At 40.5% G+C, this 23,824-nt stretch overlaps 1 long non-coding RNA gene across 1 annotated transcript in view; it reads right to left on the minus strand.

The window, feature by feature from the left end:
- LOC132397844 (uncharacterized) overlaps window positions 1–23,824 on the minus strand; it is a 129,145-nt gene that overhangs the window by 65,262 nt on the left and 40,059 nt on the right. The window contains exon 2 of the long non-coding RNA XR_009513468.1: window positions 23,620–23,687. This is a non-coding gene — a long non-coding RNA (uncharacterized LOC132397844). The remainder of the gene's footprint in view (window positions 1–23,619; window positions 23,688–23,824) is intronic.

Raw genomic sequence — 23,824 nt, forward strand, 5'->3', positions numbered from 1 at the left:
ATGGTCTGGGAGTAGACAAGTGGAATTAGTATAGAATTGCTAAAAGATGACATGGATTTGGGGAGACAATTTCAGCCTATTTAAAGTTTAATATTTTATTAATTACTAATTATTATTAATTGACAAAAATATGACAGCATACTTATCTTGTAGAAATATATGCTCTATGGCTCAATTAGTTAAATCACCTGAATTAATTCAAGTAAAATTGAATTCATCTTAGAATTTTCTCCACAACTATTTAATCCCTTGAGATTATGGTTCAGCTTCTCACATCATCTCCATTCCCCAGCCTATCCCACCCTCACCTGGTCTCACCTATCACAGGCCAGGCCAGCTTGTATTCCTTCCCCTCCCTCCATTTTCCTATTTTGGCTTCTTCCCCCTTCCTTTCCAGTACTGATGAAGTGCCTTGGCCTAAAATGTTGACTGTTTCCCTCCATCGAGGATTTGTGTCTACTGCTTAAGATTACCAGCATCTGCAGAATCTCTTGTGTTTATGGGCCATCTTTGGTCCATCTTTGACTTGCAACATTTCTAAACTGGAGAGGCTGAGAAAGTAGGAACCTTGAGAAGGTTTATGCTTCCCCTGAGAACTTCATATGGAATCTACCAGGTGTGTATCCTAAATCGCAGATCAGCTGGGGAAAATGTTTGTTCCCAGGCTTTCTGAACTGATTAGATGTTATCTCCATACTGGATCATCTTGCCCACTACTGAGGCTCTGTTTGCTTTGACTGAGGTTAGACAGGCTTCTAGAGCATTCCATCATCACAGTTGTGGTTCGAAGCATGGCTCCCAGCCGTACTGAAGGGCCTTGTCCTCAAGGCAATCAGCAATTCAGCAATGTCTCTTGATTCATGCCTGCTTGAGGCCGAACTACCTCCCAGAAATGTGTATTGGTGTCTTGTTGGCCAGCCCCGTCTTCAGCTAACTTTCACAGTATTTGGCCTTCCACCACATGCCTGGCTGGGTATTGCCTGTATTTCAGCAGGAGGCCATTGACTACTTACCCTTTTCATTGTTTATACCTGGTTAAGTTAGTAAAAGGAAAATCAAACCAGTGAAAGGTCTGAAATGTGTATTTTTACACAACTGGTATGCTGGGTATTCCCATAGTTTTTTCCCTAACATGTTTGTATATATAGTGTCATAGAGTACAGCTGCACAGAAACAGGCCCTCTGGTCCACCTAGTCCTTGGCGACTATTATTTTGCTTCATTCCATTGACTTGACCGTAGACGGTAGCCCTTCATACCCATCCCATCCATGTACTTATCCAAACTTCTCCTAAAATTTTGAAATTGAACTTGCATCCACCAGTTCCATGAGCAGCTCAGTCAATGCTCATGCCATCTTCTGAGTGAAGAAGCACCCCCTTATGTTCCCCTTAAACATTTCACTTTTCACCATTAACCCATGACCTCTAACATTAGTACCCTTTGCAAGCTGGGGAAATATACTTCCCCTTTGACCCTCCATTACTGCAATAGGCTGTTTCCAATGACGAGTAAAGATACAGAAGTGCCAGCTTCATAAGTCAGCATTGGGATTTCATGTGACGAGCTCATCTCGATAAAATTCTCCACTCAAACATTACATTAAAAAATATGATTGTATAGAGACTCCAACATAAAAAAGACATCTCGAGTGTATAATCAAAGAAAACTTGTTTCCACTTAAATCAAATCAACTTTTTCTTATTTTTGCTTTTGAAGCTAGTCTTGTTGAAGTCATCTTGTTTAATAAAAAGGTATAGATCCCAATTCAACACAGCAATATCACATTTTGTTGAATGCCAATCTTAATAAGTTCTATTAGTTATATTTAACAATATATTTTCAAGGTAGTGGAAGTTATTACTAATGAAAGGTCTAGTTTCAGACAGGGATGAATGCATACTGGAGTTGCATAATGCAAAGGGAAGCCTTTAATAAATAAAACTCAACTTGATATATTAGTATTAATATGTAATGTTGACATATTTGCTTGTAATCAATGAATACTTGAAGATGAATGACTTATCCTCAGTTAACCTCATCTTATAATTAATTTATAAATGAGTAATTATTTTATTTCTAAGAGTCGAACAATTAAGCTTCGTGGTTTAAAGTCAGCGGATTGGTGGCAGGGTGGTGATACGTCTCTACCAGAGGAGGTGTGAGGTGCTCAGTTATTCACTATCCTGCAGGTCACCCTTGAGCAAAGTGTAGCACCTGCCTAGTCCCCCTGATCAGGGTCTCGTACAGCAATGGGAGCAGGTGGTGGATACCATCAAATAATTTGACTTCAGCCTGCTACAGCTGAGAGCCACAGCTACATCTAAGGTCTGTACAGTTAGTAATGATATTTTAATGCAACAAAAAAATCTGTCCCTGCTTAAAAGTGATCAAATCAATCTGGTCGAGGGCATCTTCTTTAAGGCAGCGGAAAAGGGGGTGCAGAGCTGGACTAAAGGTTCATTTGAGAAAATGAGGCTTTCGACTCCCAGTACCTACCATCATGTTGATAAATGTACAGTCTCTGGTAAATAAACTTGAAGATCTCAGAGCTAAGGTGCTGTACCAGTGAGACGTTAGGACCATAGGTGTCTTTTGTTTCTCAGAATCTTGGTTAAACCCTTCTGTTACAGACGTAATGATTCAGATTGACAGGTTCAAAATACGCCACCAAGATAGGACTGCTGAGTTCTTCAAAGGCAGAGGTATGTTTCATAGCCAATGCCTCATGCTGCACAAATGGGATGGTTCTGTCCCAGACCTGGAATACCTCACAGTAGAGTGCTCCCGTGGCAGGTGAAGTCCATTTTACCTGCCACAGGAGATTTCAGCAATCATCTTGGTGCATCCTACCACAGGCTAATGTCTAGCAGGCTCTAGACAAACTGTGCAATGTGATCAGCAGGCATGAAACAGCACATCCTGATACCTTCCCTGTCATTTTGAGGGATCTTTGAAAAGTTTCTAATTATTACCAACAAATCACTTGAAATGGTAGAGGAGCCAACACACTGGACCACTGTTACACCACAATCAAAAACGCCTACCGGCACAGTATTTGCCTATGGTACATCCCACGTCCAGACTTTGGAAAGCCTGAATAGCTGGCTGTATTTCTACTCCCTGAGTACAGGCAGAGACTGAAGACTGCAGCACCAACGAGGACCAAGAAAGTATGAACAAGTGAGGCGCAGGAGTGCTTACTGGACTATTTGAATAGGTGGGGTGAACTGTATTCAGGGATACATCTTCGAAACTGAATTAATACACCACAGTTGCCACTGACTTCATTAAAACCTGTGTGGATGAGTGTGTGCCTACAAGAACATACTATACTTACCCAAATAAAAAGTCATGGATGAACCAAGAGGTTCATAGTCTGCTGAGGGCTAGATCTGTGGCATTCAAGTCTGGCAACCTAGATCTGTGCATGAAAATTCGGTATGACTTGTTGAGGGCCATTTCAAGAGCAAAGGAACAATTCTGAGTGAGGTTTGAGGGGACATCAGATGCACGTTAACTCTGTCAGGGTTTCTAGGCCATTACTTCCTAAAAAGTAAAATCCCATGTCATGAATGGCAGCTATACCTCACTACCAGAAGAGCTCAATGCCGTTTATGCTCGCTTTGAAAGGGAGAATAGAACTACAGCTATGGGAATCCCTGCAGCACCCAGTGACCCTGTGGTCTCTCTTTCAGAGGCCAATGTCAGGCTATCTTTCAGGAGGGTGAACCATCGCAAGGTGGCAGACCACAATGGAGAAACTGGTAAGGCTCTGGAAACTTGTGCCAACCAGTTGGCAGGGGTGTTTGAAGACATTTTCAAACTCTCATTGCTACAGTCAGAAGTTTCCACCTGCTTCAACAGGGTAATAATTATACCAGCGCCCAAGAAGAGTAGTGACAGCAGCCTTGTTACTCTCATCCAGTAACACTCACATCGACAGTGATGACATGCTTTGAAAGGTTGGTCATGGCTAGAATCAACTCCTACCTCAACAAGGACCCAGACCCACTGCCTTTGCCACAACAGGTCTACAGCAGACATGATCTCAATGGTTCTCCATGTGGCCTTGGATCACCTGGACAAAACAAATACCACCTATGTCAGGATGGCATTTAACTCCATCATTCCTACAGTCCTGATTGAAAAACTACAGAACCTGGGACTCTATACCTCCTGAGGAAAAAGAATCTCACGATGTGTATTGTATACATTTCTCTGACATTAAATGTACCCATTAAGCCCTCTGCAGCTGGATCCTTGACTTCCTAACCAGAAGATCGCAATTGTGCAGATTGGAAATAACATCTCCCCTTGCTGACAATCAACACTGGCGCACCTCAAGAATGTGTGCTTAGATGACTGCTCACTACACTATGACTGTGTGGCTACGCACAACTCAAATGCCATCTATAAATTTACTGATGATAAAGCCATTGTTGGCAGAATTTCAGATGGTGACGAGAAGGTGCACAACAGTGAGATATACCAGCTGGTTGAGAGGTGTTGCAGCAACAGTTTTGCACCCGACATCAGTAAGACCAAAGAGCTGATTGTGGACTTCAGAAAGGATAAAATGAGGCAGCATACCTCATTCCTCACAGAGGGTTCATAATTGGAGAAGGTGAGCAATTTCAAGCTCGTGGGTGTCTATATCTCTGAGAACTTAAACTGATCCCAATATATAGATGCTAGACTATGTAATGCATTGAACTGCTGCTGCTAAGTTAACAAATTTCACATCACATGCCAGTGATAATAAACCTGATTCTGATTTACTACTGTCCAGCTAAAAAAAAATTCCTTTCTGTTCTAAATGATCACCCGTCAATTTTGAGGCTGTGCCCTCTAGTTCTGAATACACCTCACCATAGAAAACAGGCTCTCCATATCCACCCTGGGAAGGGCATATGTGTAGATGTAACATTGCTGGAGGCTCAGTCTTTGTGACAGGTAACAGGGCTGCATTACTGCAGCTACGTACTCCTCAGATTTTTTTACCTCCTAATGCCGCGAGTTACCAGTAGAGTAAAAATGTTGCATTAAACAGACATTGCTACCTGTGGCAGTGGAATGGGAGAAGAAATGGTTTCAACTTTATGAAGAAGAGCAGCAACTCCCAACTTTTTTTTATGCCATGGACCAAGGGACGTGTGGACCCCCAGTTAGGAACCCCTGAAGAGGTGCCATTTTTATAAGGTCAATATTTTTACTCCACAAGTTTTGTGGGTTGATAATGATTTCAGTGCCTTTTAGAGGCTTAACTGCATTATACATTGACTGCAGCAGTTAAACCCTGAATTACAGTAACTTTATTATGAAGTTAACAAAATGAATGTGATCGTTAATGATTTATGTTTTGTCAGATAGATGAAATACTCTTGAATGCAACTGGTGAGCATCCTGAAAAATCTATCCAATAATAACAATGATATCTAATCCTATAATTTTGATCTTATAAGCAGTTTAGCCTAAAAACAGAGGAGATGGTAAGTACTGAAATGTGTTTCATTTCTGCAGTTCTATGGGGATTTGTGTTATCTGCACCAACATTAAATCAGATCATTTACTCACAACAGTGGTCATTAGAATTCTGCTCTAGTCTTACTGCAGCAAAGCTGCTCATTCTGAGGATGCAGAGGGAAAATAAAAATGTCTTCATTGCTTTCCCTATAGATGTTAAAACCTTAAGTATGGTCAACATGAAGTGAGCAGATTGTGTGGTACATCAGAGGATGCAATCCTGCTCTGTAGTGTGCACTTTTTCAATGTCACAAGTCCTATAGGACCATCAAAATGGAGTCCGTGTGACACATGGAGTGCTGGCTATCTAAATTTTAAGGCATAACGTCATGCAGATCATTACACTGATCTCTGAGCAGCTTTAATGCCATGCCAGCATTGCCCCTGTGAAGCTGAATGTGTTCAGCAGCAGGTAGGATCTGCATATTAGGCCATTGGTACTTAAAGAATCATCAGGTAAGATACCTGCATTTTAATTCGTCACTGAACTCTAATTGATTTTTCTAGAATCTTACAGGCATTTAGTATATCCTTTTACTCTTTAAAGTTGTTAAAATCCATCTGCCGTATGTTCCATAATGAATGCTCAGCCCTGTGTACCAACAACGAGGCAAGTGATTGCAGGGAAGAAGAAGACATTTCAGGATGCAAGATCGTTTAATGTAATTTCCAAGTGTAAAGAAGAATGAAATAATTGTAATTCCAAATCCAATCAGCACAAAAGAAAGAATAAGATAAAGAACACAATAATCAAATTCAGTCAGACATTGCTTTTCTGGACCTCAACCACTCTTTCCCAAATTGTTATAGTAACCTTTTTGCTTTCTTAGTAGTTTTAGTGAGCAAATCTCCATCTTAAATATATTCATTGTCTGCCCCCACAACTCTCTGGGGTAGAGAATTCCTGACATATGTAACCTCGAAGAATTTCCTCCATCCAAAATGAATGTGCATTATTCTGAACCTACACTCATGTCTTTCACATGCAAAACATTCTCTCAGCATCCATCCTCAGAATCTTGAATGCTTCAATAAGAATACCTCTCATTCTGCTCAACTTTAGCCTAACCTGTTTAACTTCATACTACAACACTTTTATCCAAACAATTAATCTTATAAATCTTTTCTGCAATGTCTCCAATGTAAGCACATCCTTCCTTAGATTTGGAGATCAAAGCTGTTCACATAACCCCCCCGAGTGTCTTGCAAAGCTCCATGAAAACATCCTAAATTTAATATTTTTTGTATCATCATCATTATCATCATTATGTACTGTGCCGTATGATGTGAGCAATCATCATCTTTCACTTGTCTTTAATCTGTCTACTGAGCGAGGGATTAGATCCCCTTCATGTTGTTGTTCTATCCATGATCATGACTGTGCTTGGCAACTTTTTCTACTGAAGTTCTTTGCCGTTGCCTTCTTCTGGACAGCTCCTTGACATGAAGGATGACCCCAGTCATTATCAATACTCTTCGGAGATGGTCTATAGAGTGTCAGTGGTCACATAAGCACGATTTGTCACGTGCAACAACTGCTCGTACAACCATCCACCACTTTCTCCCATGGCTTATCGGCAGGGCGGGACTAACCAGGTGCTACAGCCCTTGCCAAAGGGTGACCCACAGGCTAGTGGACGGAAGGGACACCTCTCACCTGCTGCGGTAGAGATATGTCTCCACCCTGCTACCTGTTTATATTGCATACCCTTGCAATAAAGGATGACATTCCATTAGTAGGTTCTGTTCTCAAATGCCATTTCCTTGAGTTTCAAATCAGAAGCATGCACCAAGTCAGGCAGCATCTATAGAGAGAAGTAAACTTTTGACATCTCGGGCTGAGACCCTTCTTCATGAGTTCTATATACTAAGTTCCCAGATTCTTTTGTATTACTCTTTAAATGTTTAAATAATATTTTGTTTTTTAATTTTTTTTCTTCAAGTGGTGACATCACACTTTCCTACTTTATATTTCATTTGCTAACTCCTTAGCCACTCACTTTTAAAATTTTTATTTGGGCCTTTAGCTCCCAGTGGAGCACAGGCATTGTTGACCTCCCAACTCCTTTGTCCTCTGAAGTCAATGGTATGGTTGGAGTTCATCAATGTTTCTACAATTCCCTGTCCCCACTGTACAGGGGATTAACCTATTCAGCTTCACCAGACCTCGTTTCCACTTCTCACAACGAGGATGTAGGGAAGAGACTGGATGAGCAGACCTCCATAAAGATGGAAAAAAACATAGAAAACCTACAGCACAATACAAGCCATTTGGCCTACAATGCTGTGCCGAACATATACTGACTTTAGAAATTACCTAGGGTGACCCATAGCCCTCTATTTTTCTAAGCTCCATGTACCGATCCAGGAGTCTCTGAAACAAAGAGCGATTACCAGAAGATGCTGTCAGGATGAAGAGAACCAAATCCCTCTAACACTTTGTGTGTGCTGTCTCAAATAAGGATGTAAACTTGTCTTAACACTTCTCCCAATCCTTCCTATCACAATACTGAATGACTTCTCTATCAAGCTTTGTACTAGGGTATAAATGACCTACAGACCTGAAGCAGGGTCTCAACCGGAAATGTCGACATCTCCTTTCCCCACACAGATGCTGTTGACTCAGTGAGTTCTTCCAGTGATTTGCTTTTCTGCTCTGGATTCTGGCAGCTACACTATTATATGTCCCTCTGGCCTAAAGGTCCAATAGGAAACTTTTTCGGCCTTTATCACCTGAGACTGAATCTGTGCATCGAAAGCCCAAGGGAAGCTCAGCATAAGCAGTGAATGTTCATCACCTCACAACCAACACAAAGCTGCCGATCCTTTCAAGCACCTCCTGTCACTTTGGGCTCACCACATTCCACAAAAGCCACAGGACTGGAGTGAAGCAAGTCACCTTCGGTGTTGAAATGCTGTTTAAAGAAGAAGAGATAAAGAAGGGTTTAAAGAGCATTTATTCCAAAGTTTGGTACAATCACTGGACTTATATTAATGTAAGGGATGTTGCTGTAAAGCCATGAAGGATGCAGTTGGCATTGGTCTGTTGTAGCTGAGTAAAGTCTGTCATCCAGGTCTGGTTGGGAACTAACATGGCCTCATAATCCTTTACAATCCAGGAAACCCATCAAGTATATGATAGTACTCAGAGCATCTAGTCTAGGAGGTCCCAACCTGTGGCACACAAATCCCTTGCTTGATGGTATTGGTCCACTTCATAAAACAGTTGGGAACTCCTGTTCTAGTCAGTCCCATTCCCCCACTTCAAAGGTCAAAGTAAATTTACTATCAAAGTACATGTACGTCAGCATATACAACCCTGAGATTCATTTTTTGTGGACATTCTCAATAAATCCAATGACCATAATAGAATCAATGGAAGATCACACCAGCTTTGGTGTTCAACCAGTGTGGAAAAGGCTACAAATAGTATAAATACAAAAAGAAAGAAATAATAATAAGTTAACAAGCAATAAATATTGAGAATGGGAGATGAAGAGTCCTTGAAAGTGAGCCCATAAGTTGTAGGAATATTTCAATGATGGGACAAGTGAATTTGAGAGAAATTATCCCCTTCTGGTTGAAGAGCCAGATGGCGAAGGGGTAATAACTTCCTGAACCTGGTTGCGTCAGCCCTGAGGATCCTATACCCTTCTCCCAATTGGTAGTGGGAGGATCTCTTATGATGGATGCTGCTTTCCTGCGACATTGCTTCATGTACATGGCCTCAACTTCCTTTCCATGTTCTTCTGAATCACCTGCCACCCATCGACACTTGGAAGTAATTTTGCAGCTGCCCAATAAACCAAAAACGCGTAGTTGGGATGTGGAAGGAAACTGAAGAAAACCCTGCAAAGACAGGGGAAAAATATACAGATTTCACATAGACCATACTCAAATTTCAGATCAAACATGGGACCCTGGAACTGTGAGGAAGCAACCTTAACATTAAGCCATAATGTCACCAGTAAGTGTTTAGTACAAAGTTCAAAAATTTCGAAGTTCAAAGTACATTTATTATCAAAGAACGTATACATTATACAACATTGAGATTCACCTCCAAAAAGGCAGTCACAAAACAAAGGAACCCAAAAGAACCAATTAAAAAAACGGACCATCAAAACCCAATGTCAGAAAAAAAATCAAATCATGCAAACGATAAACACAGACAAACAGCATCCTGAACTGAAGTGCACAAAAAGAGTTTTCCGTAGACTCTTAGTTCAGTGCAGCATGAAGCAGAGATCTAAACCATTCCATCTGTTATCTCAGACCCCCACACTCTGACCATTTCAATCTGGCCTGGTGCTCTGGGGCCTGGGCACTGCTACCTTGATTTGGCCTGTCCCAATCTTTCCAATTTGGCCCATCCTTTAAACTGATTGAACTTCAGTTCTTCCTCCTGCTCGGTGACGGGCTCACTGCCTCACCTCGCCTCGGTTCTGTCACCTCAACATGTGTTTCACACAAAATAAAGGCTTGTCTTGGGATGTCGCATGAAATCAGTCTCCATGCATGTTAATGGAAAAATTACCTAACACTCTTCAATATTCACGAACTTTCCAACATTACTTAATTTTGGCACAAATTGTGGATGGAAATGAATTTTCTATTGCCTTTGTTAAACTTGTATTGTATAGGATTGGTCTTACAACCCTCCAGTACAAGACTGGGGTTGAGAGCAAATTGCCAATGTTTTCATAGAAATTTGGAAAGTCAAGGCATAGTAGGTCTCTTGGCCCTTTGAATCTATTCCATCATTCAACATGAAGCTGGCTTATCAGCTGTTGAAAGCAACATGACACCATAACGTAGCAAAAAAAGAACAGAAAGGAAAACAACCATTGTGACAAAAACAACTGATATTTGTGAAGCGGCTTAAATAAAGCATGATGGCCCAAGGGGATTCACAAATTTGGCTCCATTACCAAGCAAAGCTAGGCAAAGAGCTGTACATTCACCAGGCTGCTGTTTATTGATTACCAGCTCGGCATTCAGCATCATCATACACTCAGTTAAACGAACTTCAAAGCACGTAGTCCTCTGCAAATGGATCCTCAAGTTTCTCATTGGGAGACCACAGTGATTGTGGATCAGTCACAACATCTCCTTGCTGATAATCAACGCTGGTACACACAAAGGATGTGTGCTTATCCCACTGCCCTGCTCTCTATTCATGATTATGTAGCGAGGCTCAGCTCATGACTCAATGGGTAGACCCAGCTCAAATGCCATCCATAAATTCTCTGATGGTGCCTTTTCAGGGTTGGGTCAATTCTGCTCACTGCTCCCCAATGTTTACTCCACTCTTTGCTGCTCAGAGTCTTGTTTTTTTTTTGGATTACTTATTTAATTTAACTACTTATTTATGTTTTTCATCCTTTATGGCCTGCTCCAGCTGCATCGGCATGAATGAGGACTCACTTTCATTCTAAATAGTATTTGCTTACTTTCATTGATTACACAATTTGTTCCTTTTTCTCTTTCTGACATTGGGTGTTTGTCATTTTGTTTAATATATGAGTTCTTTTGGGTTTCTTTGTTTTGTGGCTGCCTGTTGGGAGTTAAATCTCAAGGTTGTGTAATGTATCCATACTTTGATAATAGATGTACTTTGAACTATGTTGGCAGAGTCTCATATAGCAACTCGGAGGCATACAGGAGTGAGATAGATCAGTTGGTTGAGTTGTGTCACAACAACGTCCTTGCAAGACCAAGGAATTGATTGCTAATTTCAGGAAGGGAAAGTCAGAAGAAAAAGCATGAGCAAACACGAGGAAATCTGCAGATGTTGGAAATTCAAACAACAACACACACAAAATCTTGGTGGAACACAGCAGGCCAGGCAGCATCTATAGGGAGAAGCGCTGTCGACGTTTCGGGCCAAGACCCTTCGTCAGGAAAAAACACGAGTTCTGATTAATGGATCAACAGTGGAAAGGGTGAGTAGCTTCAAGTTCTTGAACATTAAAATCTCAGGAGGATGTACCCTGGGGCCAACAAAGTCAAAGTCAAATTTATTATCAGAGCACATACATGTCACCACATACAACACTGAGATTCTTTTTCTGCGGGCATACTTAGCAAATCTATAGAACGGTAACTGTAAAAAGAATCAATGCACAACAAACTGTGCAAATGCAAGTATAAATAAATAATAATAAATAGCAAGCATGAAATAACAAGATAAACTGTCCTTAAATGAGTGTAGTTAACCCCATCTGTTCAAGAGCCTAATGGCTGAAGGGTATAACTGTTCTTGAACCTGGTGGTGGTGGTGAGTCTTAAGGCTCTTGTACTTTATATCTGAAGGCAGCAATGAGTAAAGAGCATGGTCTGGGCTAGTGAGGAGCTTTGAAGATAGATGCTACTTTTCTATGATAATGTTTCATGAAGATGTGCAAACAATGGTTGGGAGGAATTATTCCATTATGTATTAGGCCAAATCCACTACCTTTTGTACCATTTCCTGCTCAAAAGGCTTTGGCATTTCCATACCAGGCTGTGATGCAGCCAGTCTAAAAGAAGTCGTAAAAGTGGCAAAATTTCATTTGGAATTAGAGATGATTCGATACAGTACCGAAGACTCCAACAAATGTCTATAGATATACTGTGAAGAGCATTTTGACTGGTTGCATCACTACCCAGCATACAGAGTGGGGTCCAACATGCAGATCTGAAAGAGGCTGCAGAGGTTGTAGTTTCTACCACAGGCACAAACCTCCCACTAACAAGGAGATCTTCAAGAGTAGGTAGCGCATCCTGGACATACCATCTTCACATTACTACCATCAGGGAGAAGGTACAGGAGCCTGAATACCCACACTCAGCATTTTTGCTGCCCTTCTGCCACAACAAATTTCACAATATATGTCAGTGTTGATATGCCTGATTCTGAGCCATGTTTGATAATAAGGCAGAAGCATAGTTTTGAGGAGTATCAATAATTTAAAAAAAATTGGGCCACAGCAAACCCAATCACATCAAGAATGAATTTATCATATTCACAACCATACAAACCTTTGCTTACTGCCCATTACACCGCTGGCATTTAGGGCCGCAGTGAAGGTCCTCCATCCCTATCTGGCCATACTGCCGCACAGAGATGTAGAAGGATTCTTCATTGTTGTTTCCAAAACAGCTTTGTTTTACCAGTTAGAGTTGTTAGCCCTGATCTGACCCCAACCTGGAGGACCAATGGACCACACTTAGTCTGTCCTCTCCCCTTTGACCTGTTTGGCATGAGCTACCAAGCGCCAACGCATAACATCCTGACTCTAGTCAACATTGCTCATTGAGGCACGTAAGCTTCTAAACCCTACAACAAGGTAGTGGTACTCTTGGAGTAACCATCAGGAGCCATAGCTTTCTGTGTTCTTGATTACAATGTTATCCAAAAAAAACAACACACACATTTTGGCTATCGCTCCTCTGCTCTCTTTTGGATGAAAGTCTCTGACCCAAAACACCAAATTTCCTTTTCCCTCCAGAGATGCTATCTGGCCAGATGAGTTCCTCCAGTAGCTTGCTTTTTCTGCTCCAGATTCCAGCATCGCCAGACCTTTTGGTCTCCTTAAATATCAGCAAAATGAAAGAGTTCCTAGCAAATGAAGAGGTTGGTCATTGACTACAGAAAGCAGAGTGGAGTAAATGTCCCTATCTGTATCGACGGTGTTCAGATGGTGATGGTTGAGAGTTTCAGGTTCCTAGGAGTACATATCAACAATCTATCCTGGTCCAAATACATGGATGCTTTGGCTAAAAAAGCACTCCTAAGCCTGCACTCCTGCAGAAGGTTAAGGAAATTCAACATGCTCATTGGCCATCACCAGTTTTTATAGTACCGCAGAAAGTATTCTATCAAGATACACCATAGCATCTGCTCTGCCCAAAGCCCCATGAAATTGCAGAGAGCTGTGTACGTAGCCTAGTCCGTCGTACAAGCTAGTCTCCCTTCCATTGACTCCATCTATACTTCTCACTACCTTGGGAAAAAAGTAGACATAACTACAGTCTCACCCCCTTGGTAATTCTCTCTTGCCCCCTCACCTGTTGGGCAGAAGGTACAAAAGCCTAAGAGAGCAAGCCACCATACTGAAGGACAGTTTCTATCCCACTGTTATCAGATTCTTAAACACTTGAATTCTTGATCGTCTAATCCACCTCACCGTGTACCTCGCACTTTACTTGCCTACCTGCACTGTACTTTCTCTGTTTCTGTAACAATATATTCCACAGCAACACACACAAAATGTTGGAGAAACTCAGCAGGTCTGGCAGTATCTATGGAAACAAACAGTCAACATTTCGGGCTGAGACCCTTCTTCAGGAATATATTCTACACTTTGTTTCCTTTTAATACCTCCATCCTGTTTGGACGGTATGCAGGACACAGGTTTTTTACTGTATCACATTACATGTAACAATAATAAACTAACACTATTATCAATCTGTCTGCATTCTGCCTCAACAATTCTTGGTGGTAACATTGCAAACATTCTCTGAGTAAAGTCATTTTTGTTGAATAGAACCAGGAGAGACTTTCAGTTCCTTTCAACCATTTTTGATCCTTGGCTGAAGCTCCAATTCCCTGGCTCATTGATCTTAATTTACCTACAATTCCAGTATCTATCTACCAGATTAAATATATTAATCATTAACATCATCATCATTATTAGGTACCATGTTGTATGATATGGGGTAATCATGGTCTCTCTTTCCATAACCATGAATTTTCCTGACAGATTCTCCTTACAGAAGTTTGCCTTCTTCCGGGCAGTGTCTTGACAAGATGGGTGACCCCAGCAATACCCTTCAGAGATTGTCTGTCTGGCAGCTGTGGTCGCACGACCAGGACTTGTGATACGCACCAGCAGCTCCCATGGCTTCACGTGACTGTGACCTGATTGTAGGGGGGTTGCTAAGCAGATGCTGCACCTAGCCTGAGGGTGACTCACAGGCTAACAGAGGGAAGGAACACCTTACACCTCTTTTGGTAGAGATGTATCTCCACCCTACTACCTAAATACGTGAAAAGCTCACTTATTTTTGTAGCCTTTCTGTCCCCCTTGCAGGTAGAAATTACTGCACACCAGATATCCACCTCAGTTGAGACACCATCTACTACCTCTACATTTACAACATTCTGCCTGTTCCTAAGGGAATGGTCTTATATGTACAATCAATCTTATTAAAGTAGAAACATCTGCTTCTGCTTTAAACCTAATAAATCTCTTTTGTTCCTTTTCCATCCTCTATATCATTTATTTTAATTTCATAACTGTAAGGAAACCAGCTAGTTTTCTTTAAGTCATCAATAGAAATTGACAAGAAAACTGTAAAGTGAAAAATTTGGAGTTCTTGTTGTGTGGTAAATCCTTAGATGTCTTGCTAGTTTTCTTTATGCCCTCATTAGGTATTCATTTGAAGCTCTTCACTCCTTATGCATTTTGTCTCCCATTACATGAGACAACTCGACCCAGACAGAAGCATTTGAGCTCCAGACAAGACAGTTAAATGTACGAAGCTGGCTACACAGCTGAGAGTATAAATTATAATATAAAATCTGCATTAGAAGAGGCTAGAAGCTGTTTGAGAACATGACCTTGTAAACCAAATATTGTTCTGGAATTTCTTCTAAGAGAGCCTACAGCTCCATTGGCACTTTGCAAAACAATGAAAATAATAATAAAAATAATAACAATAATTATAATAAAGACCTTTCCTGGAAGACATCCCCACGATTTGAACAGACTAGATATTGGCAAAGAAGCAAAGAAGTCTGGCCCGGAGACAGAGGCCTCTTCCCAGAAACAACAGGGCTCCTTTTGGCAATCCAGAACCAGGTAGTGAACACAAAAGAAATATCAAAATACACAAATAAAGACCAATAAATTCAAGATGATAAATGCAGAAAATAACAAGGGAAACCAGAGACAATCCAACACACTACAGGATCCTGCAGCAGTTTAGCTCAATCAAATGGCAAACATCATTCAACAAAAGCTTGCTTTAAAATACAAACTCTTAAAAGAAACCATACCTCACTATAAATATAAGTCTGATCCGGTTCCATAGTCTCTCAATTTCCTCTTTCATTCAGCATATTTCTGGTCTTTTCACTTATTGATTTCTGTATGTTATGTGTTTGGAATGGCTATATCTATTAAACAAAATATTCTTGCTTGTTTATCCTGTATTATTATAATGGAAACTCTTAAAAGAAACCATACCTCACTATAAATATAAGTCTGATCCAGTTTCAGAGTCAGAGTCTCACAGATTATATTATGACCAATTGATTATTACAGATGGGACACTCCATTATAATAATACAGGATAAACAAGCAGGAATATATTGTTTAATAGATCTAGCCATTCCAAACACATAACATAACATACAGAAATCACTAAGTGAAGAGACCAGAAATATGCTGAATTGAAAGAGGAAATTGAAAGACTATGGAGCATCAACAATGTCTCAGTAGTAATATCTACAACTGGCATCATCCTGAAGTCACTACACAATAGTAACAAACAATTAGGGCAACACAACAATGTCTCTGTAAATCCTCAGAAAGCCACAATTCTGAACAACATTTGAATAATCTGAAAGTTTCTAACAATTGAGAAATGATTGTGTGTGGTTATGCCCATACCGCAGGTTTTACCAGCTTTAGGTGAGAAAAAAAAAACAAGAATAATAACTTTATATGATACATTAAGACAGAGGCTCAGAGTTCTTTACATAGATTGTGAACATAAATCAATATAGTCATAAAAAATATGGCAAAATTAAAAATCGCAAGTGAAGACAAACATACAGAGTAAAATGTAATTGAATATACCAAATCATATAAATGTCATCAATATCAGCAAGTATTAAGTAATCCTAAATGAGGGCCAAATAAAAAACTAGGCTTTTAAAAGTGTTTTGAAATGGTCCAAGGTACTAGTCTGGTGTATCTCAGTTGGTAGAGTATTCCAAATTTTTGGTGCACAAGAACAAAACGCTGTATCACCAGTTCTTATATGCTTTGTTCCAGGAACCAAGTATTCATGGATCTGAGATTACAACTAGAGATGTAAGGGGATAGACATTTCAAAATATAAATAGGAGCTAGTTATTCAGAGCCTTATGTACAATTAAGAGCATTTTAAAATTGATCCTGAAGGACACGGGCAGCCAGTGCATTGATGCCAAAACTGGTGAAATGTGCTTGGATCTCAGATTTTCTTTTTTAGGTTAAGTTCCTTGCTGCTGCACTTTGAACACACTGTAGCCAATTTGTATTTTTCTTAAGCAGTCCTGAAAATTTTACTGGCAACTGAAAAACAGTAACCAGAATGCTTTCATACATTTCACAGTGCATGTAGTCAAATCAGTAATTTCAGTGGTGGCAGGCAGTTGAACCATGAATGTCTACTTGCATCACATGTGCAGTTAAGGAATTGCTTTGTACATTGTGAATGGGTGAATAACTAAAGGGAAGACATACACACATTTCTGAACATTTGTAAAGATAAGAATTGAGACATTTAACATTTTCAAGAAGAACAGTCTGTTATGTGTGGACACATTGCCTAAAATAACCTTCCATTTTCATGTTTACTCCCAATGAATTTGAAAAGCATTCTGTCCAGACTTTTACTCAGAGCTAGTAGTTTGCAGCAAATTCCTTTTGCTTTTCAGATCTAATTAGTTCAAGATAGGTTCTCCTCTGCATTGGAAGAAACATCTCTAGAATGGGTGAATGCTTTACTGGATACTGAATACATCCATTTTGCATACTGAACCTGAGATGTTGGCTGTTTGAGGCTTTCAATATTCATCTGAACTGCCATTCTGACTTCTCCACATTCGTCCCACCTTGGCCTCCTCTTGCCATGCACCATTCAGCCGTTTGCCCTGTGACAATCCCTGGTCCCACCTTTCAAATTTCTCTGGTGGATTTGATTGAGCAAGTACTCCCATCCCAATTGCTGCTCATCACCTAGGTCACTTCCTTGAATGCTATTAACAATATGATTGATTTCACTGTAATCCTAATGAGAATAAATTGCTTGTATGTATTTACAAAGGGAGGCCAATGGTTTAACGGATCTGGAAAATGGATGGTTGGATAGATATGGATGGATAGATGGTTGGGTGGATGGATGGATGAGTGGGTGGATAGATAGATAAGTGGGTGGGTGAATGGATGGGTGGATGGATGGTGGATAGATGAGTGGGTGGATTGATGGGTGGATGAATGGGTGGATGGATAAACAGGCAGATTGGTTTGTTATTTATTGATTGATTAATTGATACACACCACAGAATCAGTCCTCCGGCCCTTTGAGCCGTGCCACCTAGCGATCCCCCGATTTAATCCCAGCCTAATCGCAGGACGATTTACAATGACCAATTAACCTACCAATTGGTATATCTTTGTGTTCTGTGAGGGAACCGAAGGATCAGGAGGAAATCCATGTGGTCATGAGGAGTACAAACTCCTTACAGACAGCGACGGGAACTGAACCCAGATCACTGGTCTGTAAAGGATTGTTCTAATCACTAAAGTGCTCCAAGAAACAGAATAGCGGAATTTCAGGCTTTGCATGGATAAAATTAATTTCCCACTTTCTCCATCTGCCTATTTTTTTCCTATATTCTCATCTCTGTAAGAAATTGAAATAAATTATAGAGAAAGCTGCTCTGACATGTAGAGGTTGTGCCATGTGTATACTTTTACTGATAATGTGTGAATGTCTGTTGAGCTACTAGAATATCAAATACCTTGACTGATAGAGATTGTCACTAAGTGATAGTTCTTTGTTAGTAGGTGAAATTTTGCATTTGGTAGATGATGTAATTTGTTATGGATGTGGGTGTTCATAAACTTCTTGTAGTACTGGTACTGCTATGCATTGACTTCCCTGGCAAACTTCAAAGTTCAAAGTAAATTTGTTAGCAAAGTATGCATGTGTCACTCTATACTACCCTGAGATTCATTTTCTTGTAGGCATTCACAGAAGAATAAATAAGAAGAATAGAATCAACAAGTTACTTCATACAAAGACTGGCAAGCAACCAATGTGCAAAAGAGGACAGACTGTGTAAAAACAAAAAAAATAGTAATAATAATAATAAAGAAATAATACCGAAAACACAAATTGTATAGTCCTTGGAAGTAAGTCCATAGGTAGACTGAAGTTATCCACGATGGTTGAACGGTAATGATTGTTTCCAAACTTGGTGGTCTGCAGCCTAAGGCCTGTATATCCAGTATATCCTTTCTGATGGCAGCAGCAAGAAGAGAACATGGCATGGATGCTTTGGGTCCTTGATGATGGATGCTACTTTCTTGAATCAGTGCTCCCTGTGTGGGGAGGTCCATGTCTCCCGTTACATCCTTGTGTCCTGCAGATGTGATCTATCTCTCTCTCTCCCCTCCCCCTGCCCTCCACTCTCTATCTCCATCTCTCTCTCTCACTATCTCTCTATCTCTACTTTTCTCTCTCTTTCCCTCTCAAGTCAAAAATATTTTTTTTTGAGAATTGCATGCATGGTATCCGTTCCAGTTGATGAATGGTACTTCCAAAATGGAAAATAGATTGGCTGCAGCTGGTTAAAACTGCAGATCCTTGCCCAGGAAGCCCAGTGCACCAGGACAAACTAGTGATGATTGCCATCAGCTGTGCCAATTTCATGCATGACTGCATTTCCAGCCCTATTTTTTTTTCAAGCTAGCAACTCACCAACTGCACAAAGTCATCTATGAAAAACAACATTGTCATATTTTTCAAAGCAGTCTTTGCAAGGACATACATACCTCAGGGGTAGCTTTCACCAATGAAGACATCAAACTGACCATCAGAAGAAAACTCTGATAACAGGTCATCCTCCCGAAACATTATTTTTGTTTCTCTCTCCACACATGCAATCTAAACTGCCAAGTATTTTCAATCATTTCTATTGTTATCTTGGAAAACAATTTCTCCCCTCTTCCCTTTAGAGGGTGATTAGTTCAATAGAATTTTCATTTGTCGTTACGTGACTTGGAATGCAGATCCTGGATGAAATTCAGAATTTAGCCTATCTCTCCTATATCATTCAGCTTGCTTAAAGCATAAGTATTTGCAACAATTTCAGGTATTTTACTAAAAAAAACCCGTGCAATATCACTACCTAAGTTGAATAAGTTTGCAAGTAACAATACATGAGAGTAAATACAGTTATAATTCCAGATAGGACTGCCCTCTACAATTTAAATAATAAATGTTTATACAGGAAGTCCTGAGGTTACGAATGCTCAACATATGAACACTGCTGCACACAAATGAGTTCTCATAATATTATTAAATTCAAAATTCCAGCACACACTCTGTGGCCACTGCACTGGGAAGATCTGCACACCGGTTCAGTGGCATCTAAATCAAGTCAAGTCACTTTTTATTGTCATGTCAACCATAACTGCTGGTACAGTACACAGTAAAAACGAGACAATGTTTTTCAGGATCATGGGTGCTACATGAAACTACATAAAACAACACAAAGGCTACACTAGACTATAGACCTACACAGAACTGCATAAAGTGCACAAAATAGTGCAGGCAGTACGATAAATAATAGGCAGTACAATAAAGACAACAGGCACAGTAGAGGGCAGTAAGATGGTGTCAGTCTAGGCTCTGCGTATTGAGGAGTCTGATGGCACAGTCTGGTTGTAAGAGCTCGAATGCTTCAGTGCCTTTTGCCATATGGCAGGAGGGAGAAGGGTTTGTGTGGGGTGCATTCATAATACTGTTTGCTTTGCAGATACAGCGTGTGATGTAAATGTCTGTAATGGCGGGAAGAGAGACCCCGATGATCTTCTCAGCTGACTTAACTATCCGCTGCTGGGTCTTGCGATCTGAGATGATGCAATTTCCAAACCAGCCAGTGATGCAGCTGCTCAGGATGCTCTCAATACAACCTCTGTAGAATGTGGTGAGGATGGAGGGTAGGAGATGGACTATTCTCAGCCTTTGCAGAAGATAGAGACGCTGCTGGGCTTTCTTTGCTATGGCGCTGGTGTTGAGGGACCAGGTGAGATTCTCCGCCAGGTGAACTCCATGAAATTTGGTGCTCTTAACGATCTCTACCGAGGAGCCATTGATGTTCAACAGAGAGTGCTTGCTCCGTGCCCTCCTGAAGTCAACGACCATCTCTTTTATTTTTTTCACTTAATGTTGACTTAATTTGGGCTCTAGGAATCCATCCCAACTCTATAATTCATATACTCCTGAGCTCCTGTCTTCAGCTAAGTTGGGCTCATAAAACTCATCAGGAAAATACTTTTAAATTCTGGGTCAAGGTCTTACCAATTTCTTGCTGGTGGACTTCACTGGTCCCTTTAAGCAATGTGATTGGGTGAATGTAGACTTGGTTCTTCTGAACACTAAGGCCCAAAGTGCACTAAGTTAACCAAGGCAGCCCTTGTACCCACTGTTAAGTTTTGAAACTTCAAAACATTAAATTAATTCAAATGTAGACAGTAGTCTGAAGAATGCATAACTTCATCTTTTCTTTAAGTGAGGATGTATCATGTGATAATGTATGCGATTAACATATTTTTACATATAACCCATAATTAGTCATTTAAAGAAATGAGAATTCTTTATCAACCAATATATATATACAATATTACTCAAATATTACTCAAATATTAAATACACTACACCTAATACCTGCCAACATAAAGAACCCATAAAAAGGACCTGTAGAATCATTGGGGACCTGAGTCACCCCATCCACAATCTATTCCAGCTGCTACCATCTGGGAAACGGTACCACAGCATAAAAACCAGGACCAACAGGCTCTGGGACAGCTTCTTCCACCAGGACATCAGACTGATTAACTCACGATGATTTGAGTGTACTCGATGTTACATTGACAGTTCCATTTATTATAAATTATTATGATTGCACATTGCACATTCAGATGGAGACGTAACGTAAAGATTTTTACTCCTCATGTATGTGAAGGATGTAAGAAATAAAGTCAATTCAATTCAACATTTCAGTCATTGACCCATAATGCCAATGATCGGTCCAAACTGATATAACGTATGCTTAAAAATGGGGACTGGATTTCAGAGTTCAGACCATAATAAACAGCATGAATGATGAGGCAGAAACATGATGAAATTAGAAACAATATAGAATCAAAGAATGATTCATCTGTGGCCATTTATTGAACGTGCATGTCCCATAGAACCAGCCAATGAACGACGTTCTCCTGCTCTCTCTGCTTTGCCCTGATCTGTTCTGCTCTTCTGGTACTTATCCCGTTCTCTGTTTAATGGTTCCATTGAATCTGTTTTCTTGGCAGCCCAGCCCAATGCAGCAAGAATCTCCCCAGCTCTTTGTCGATTCCTTCACCAAACACTTTAAATCTATTGAGTATTTTCTTTTATTTACTGAGACACAATGCGGGATTGGCCCTTCCGACCCTTTGAGCTACACAGCCCAGCAATCACCTGACTCAATCCCAGCTTAGTCACGGGACAATTTACAGTGACCAATTAACCTACCAACCAGTACGTCTTTGGACTGTGAGAGGAAACCGGAGCTCCTGGAGGAAAACAGGAAGGACGTATAAAATCCTTACAGGCAGTAGCGGGAATTGAACCCGGGTCACTGGTACCGTAAAGCGTTGTGGTAACCACCATGCTGCCCCTGGAATGGGGTCTCCATAGTTTATCAAAGTTCAAACTTCAAAGCAAATTTATTATCATAATACATACGCATATGTCTCCATATTACAACCTTAAGATTTATTTTCTCATGGGCATTCGAATAATAACCATAACAGAATCAATGAAAGACCACACCAACTTGGGCATTCAGCCAGAGTGCAGAAGACAACAAACTTTAAATCAAAAAGAAATAAACAAATAAGCAATAACTATCGAAAGCATGATGAAGAGTCCTTGCAAGTGAATCCGTAGGCTGTCAGAACAGTTCAATGTTGCTACAAGTGAAGTAATCCCATTTCATTCTAGTGTGTGATGGTTGAAGGGTAGTGGCTGTTCCTGAACCACGTGGTGTGAGTCATGATGCTCGTGTACTTTCTTCCTGATGGCAGCAGCCAGAAGAGACCATGCCTTAGATGGTAAGAATCCCTGATGATAGATGCTGATTTCCTGCAAAGTTGCTCCATGTAGGTATGCTCAATGGTGGGGAGTCTTTACCTGCGATGGACTGGGTCATATCCACTATTTTTTGTAGGATTTTCCTTACGAGAGCAGAGGTGTTTCCATACCAGGCTATGATGCAGCCAGTCAATATATTCTCCTCCATACGTCTATAGAAGTTTATCAAAATCTTAAAAGTTTTGCTGAATCTTTACAAACTCCCAAGGAAGTAGAGGCACTGCTATGCGTTCTTGGTAATCTGTGCCGGGCCCAGACTGGTCCGCCGAAGTGATAACACTGAGGAACCTTATCCACCTCTGATCATCCAGTGAGGACTGGCTCATATACCTCTGGTTTCCTCCTCTTGAAGTCAATAATCAGCTCTCTTGTCTTGCTGAAAGTAAGTAGGAGGTTGTTGTTGTACCACCACTCAACCAGATTTTCAATCTCCCTCTTACATGCCTATTCATTACCACCTTTGATTCGGCCAGTGATGGTGGCGTCATCAGCAAACTTGAATATGTCATTGGAGATGAACATGGCTGCCCAGTCATAAGAGTAAAGTGAGTTAAGCAAGGTCCAATTCGGTTTCCTTTTCCTGATGTCGATAATAAGTCATTTATGACTTTGAAAGTCTTTCGTATATCTTTATAACTTCCCTGTATCGAACAGAACAAACTACCTTCCCCCATCTCCCCCTGTAACAGTAATTCCTCGTCCTTACACAATTCTACTACATCTGTTCTGGAGACTTAATCATTCTGACAATGCATGTTCCATATAGGAATAGCTCCCTCTCTTGGATATTGTTAAGTAAAGCAGATTTACAAACCAAATACAAAATTAAAGATCAGGAAAACTAAGAATGATGTGACATTAGTCTTCAGATTGTTAGACAGAATGAAGCACATACAAGGGTCCAAAAAGGACTTACCTCTGGTAGATGGCTCTGTTGGGAATTGACATCTTCTTCGTAGATCAGATCTTCTTTAACTTTCACACCTATGAATTGAAACACAGATGCCCAAGATGAGTTGGACATCAGATGCTGTGATACCTAACTCCAGCTCAGGTGTGCTTGTGAGGCCACTTCACATCTGGAGCCCATGGTTTAAATTGGAGTTAGCTGACGGACATAG

The sequence above is a fragment of the Hypanus sabinus genome, chromosome 8 (genome assembly GCF_030144855.1).
Source record: "Hypanus sabinus isolate sHypSab1 chromosome 8, sHypSab1.hap1, whole genome shotgun sequence".
Lineage (NCBI taxonomy): Eukaryota > Metazoa > Chordata > Chondrichthyes > Myliobatiformes > Dasyatidae > Hypanus > Hypanus sabinus.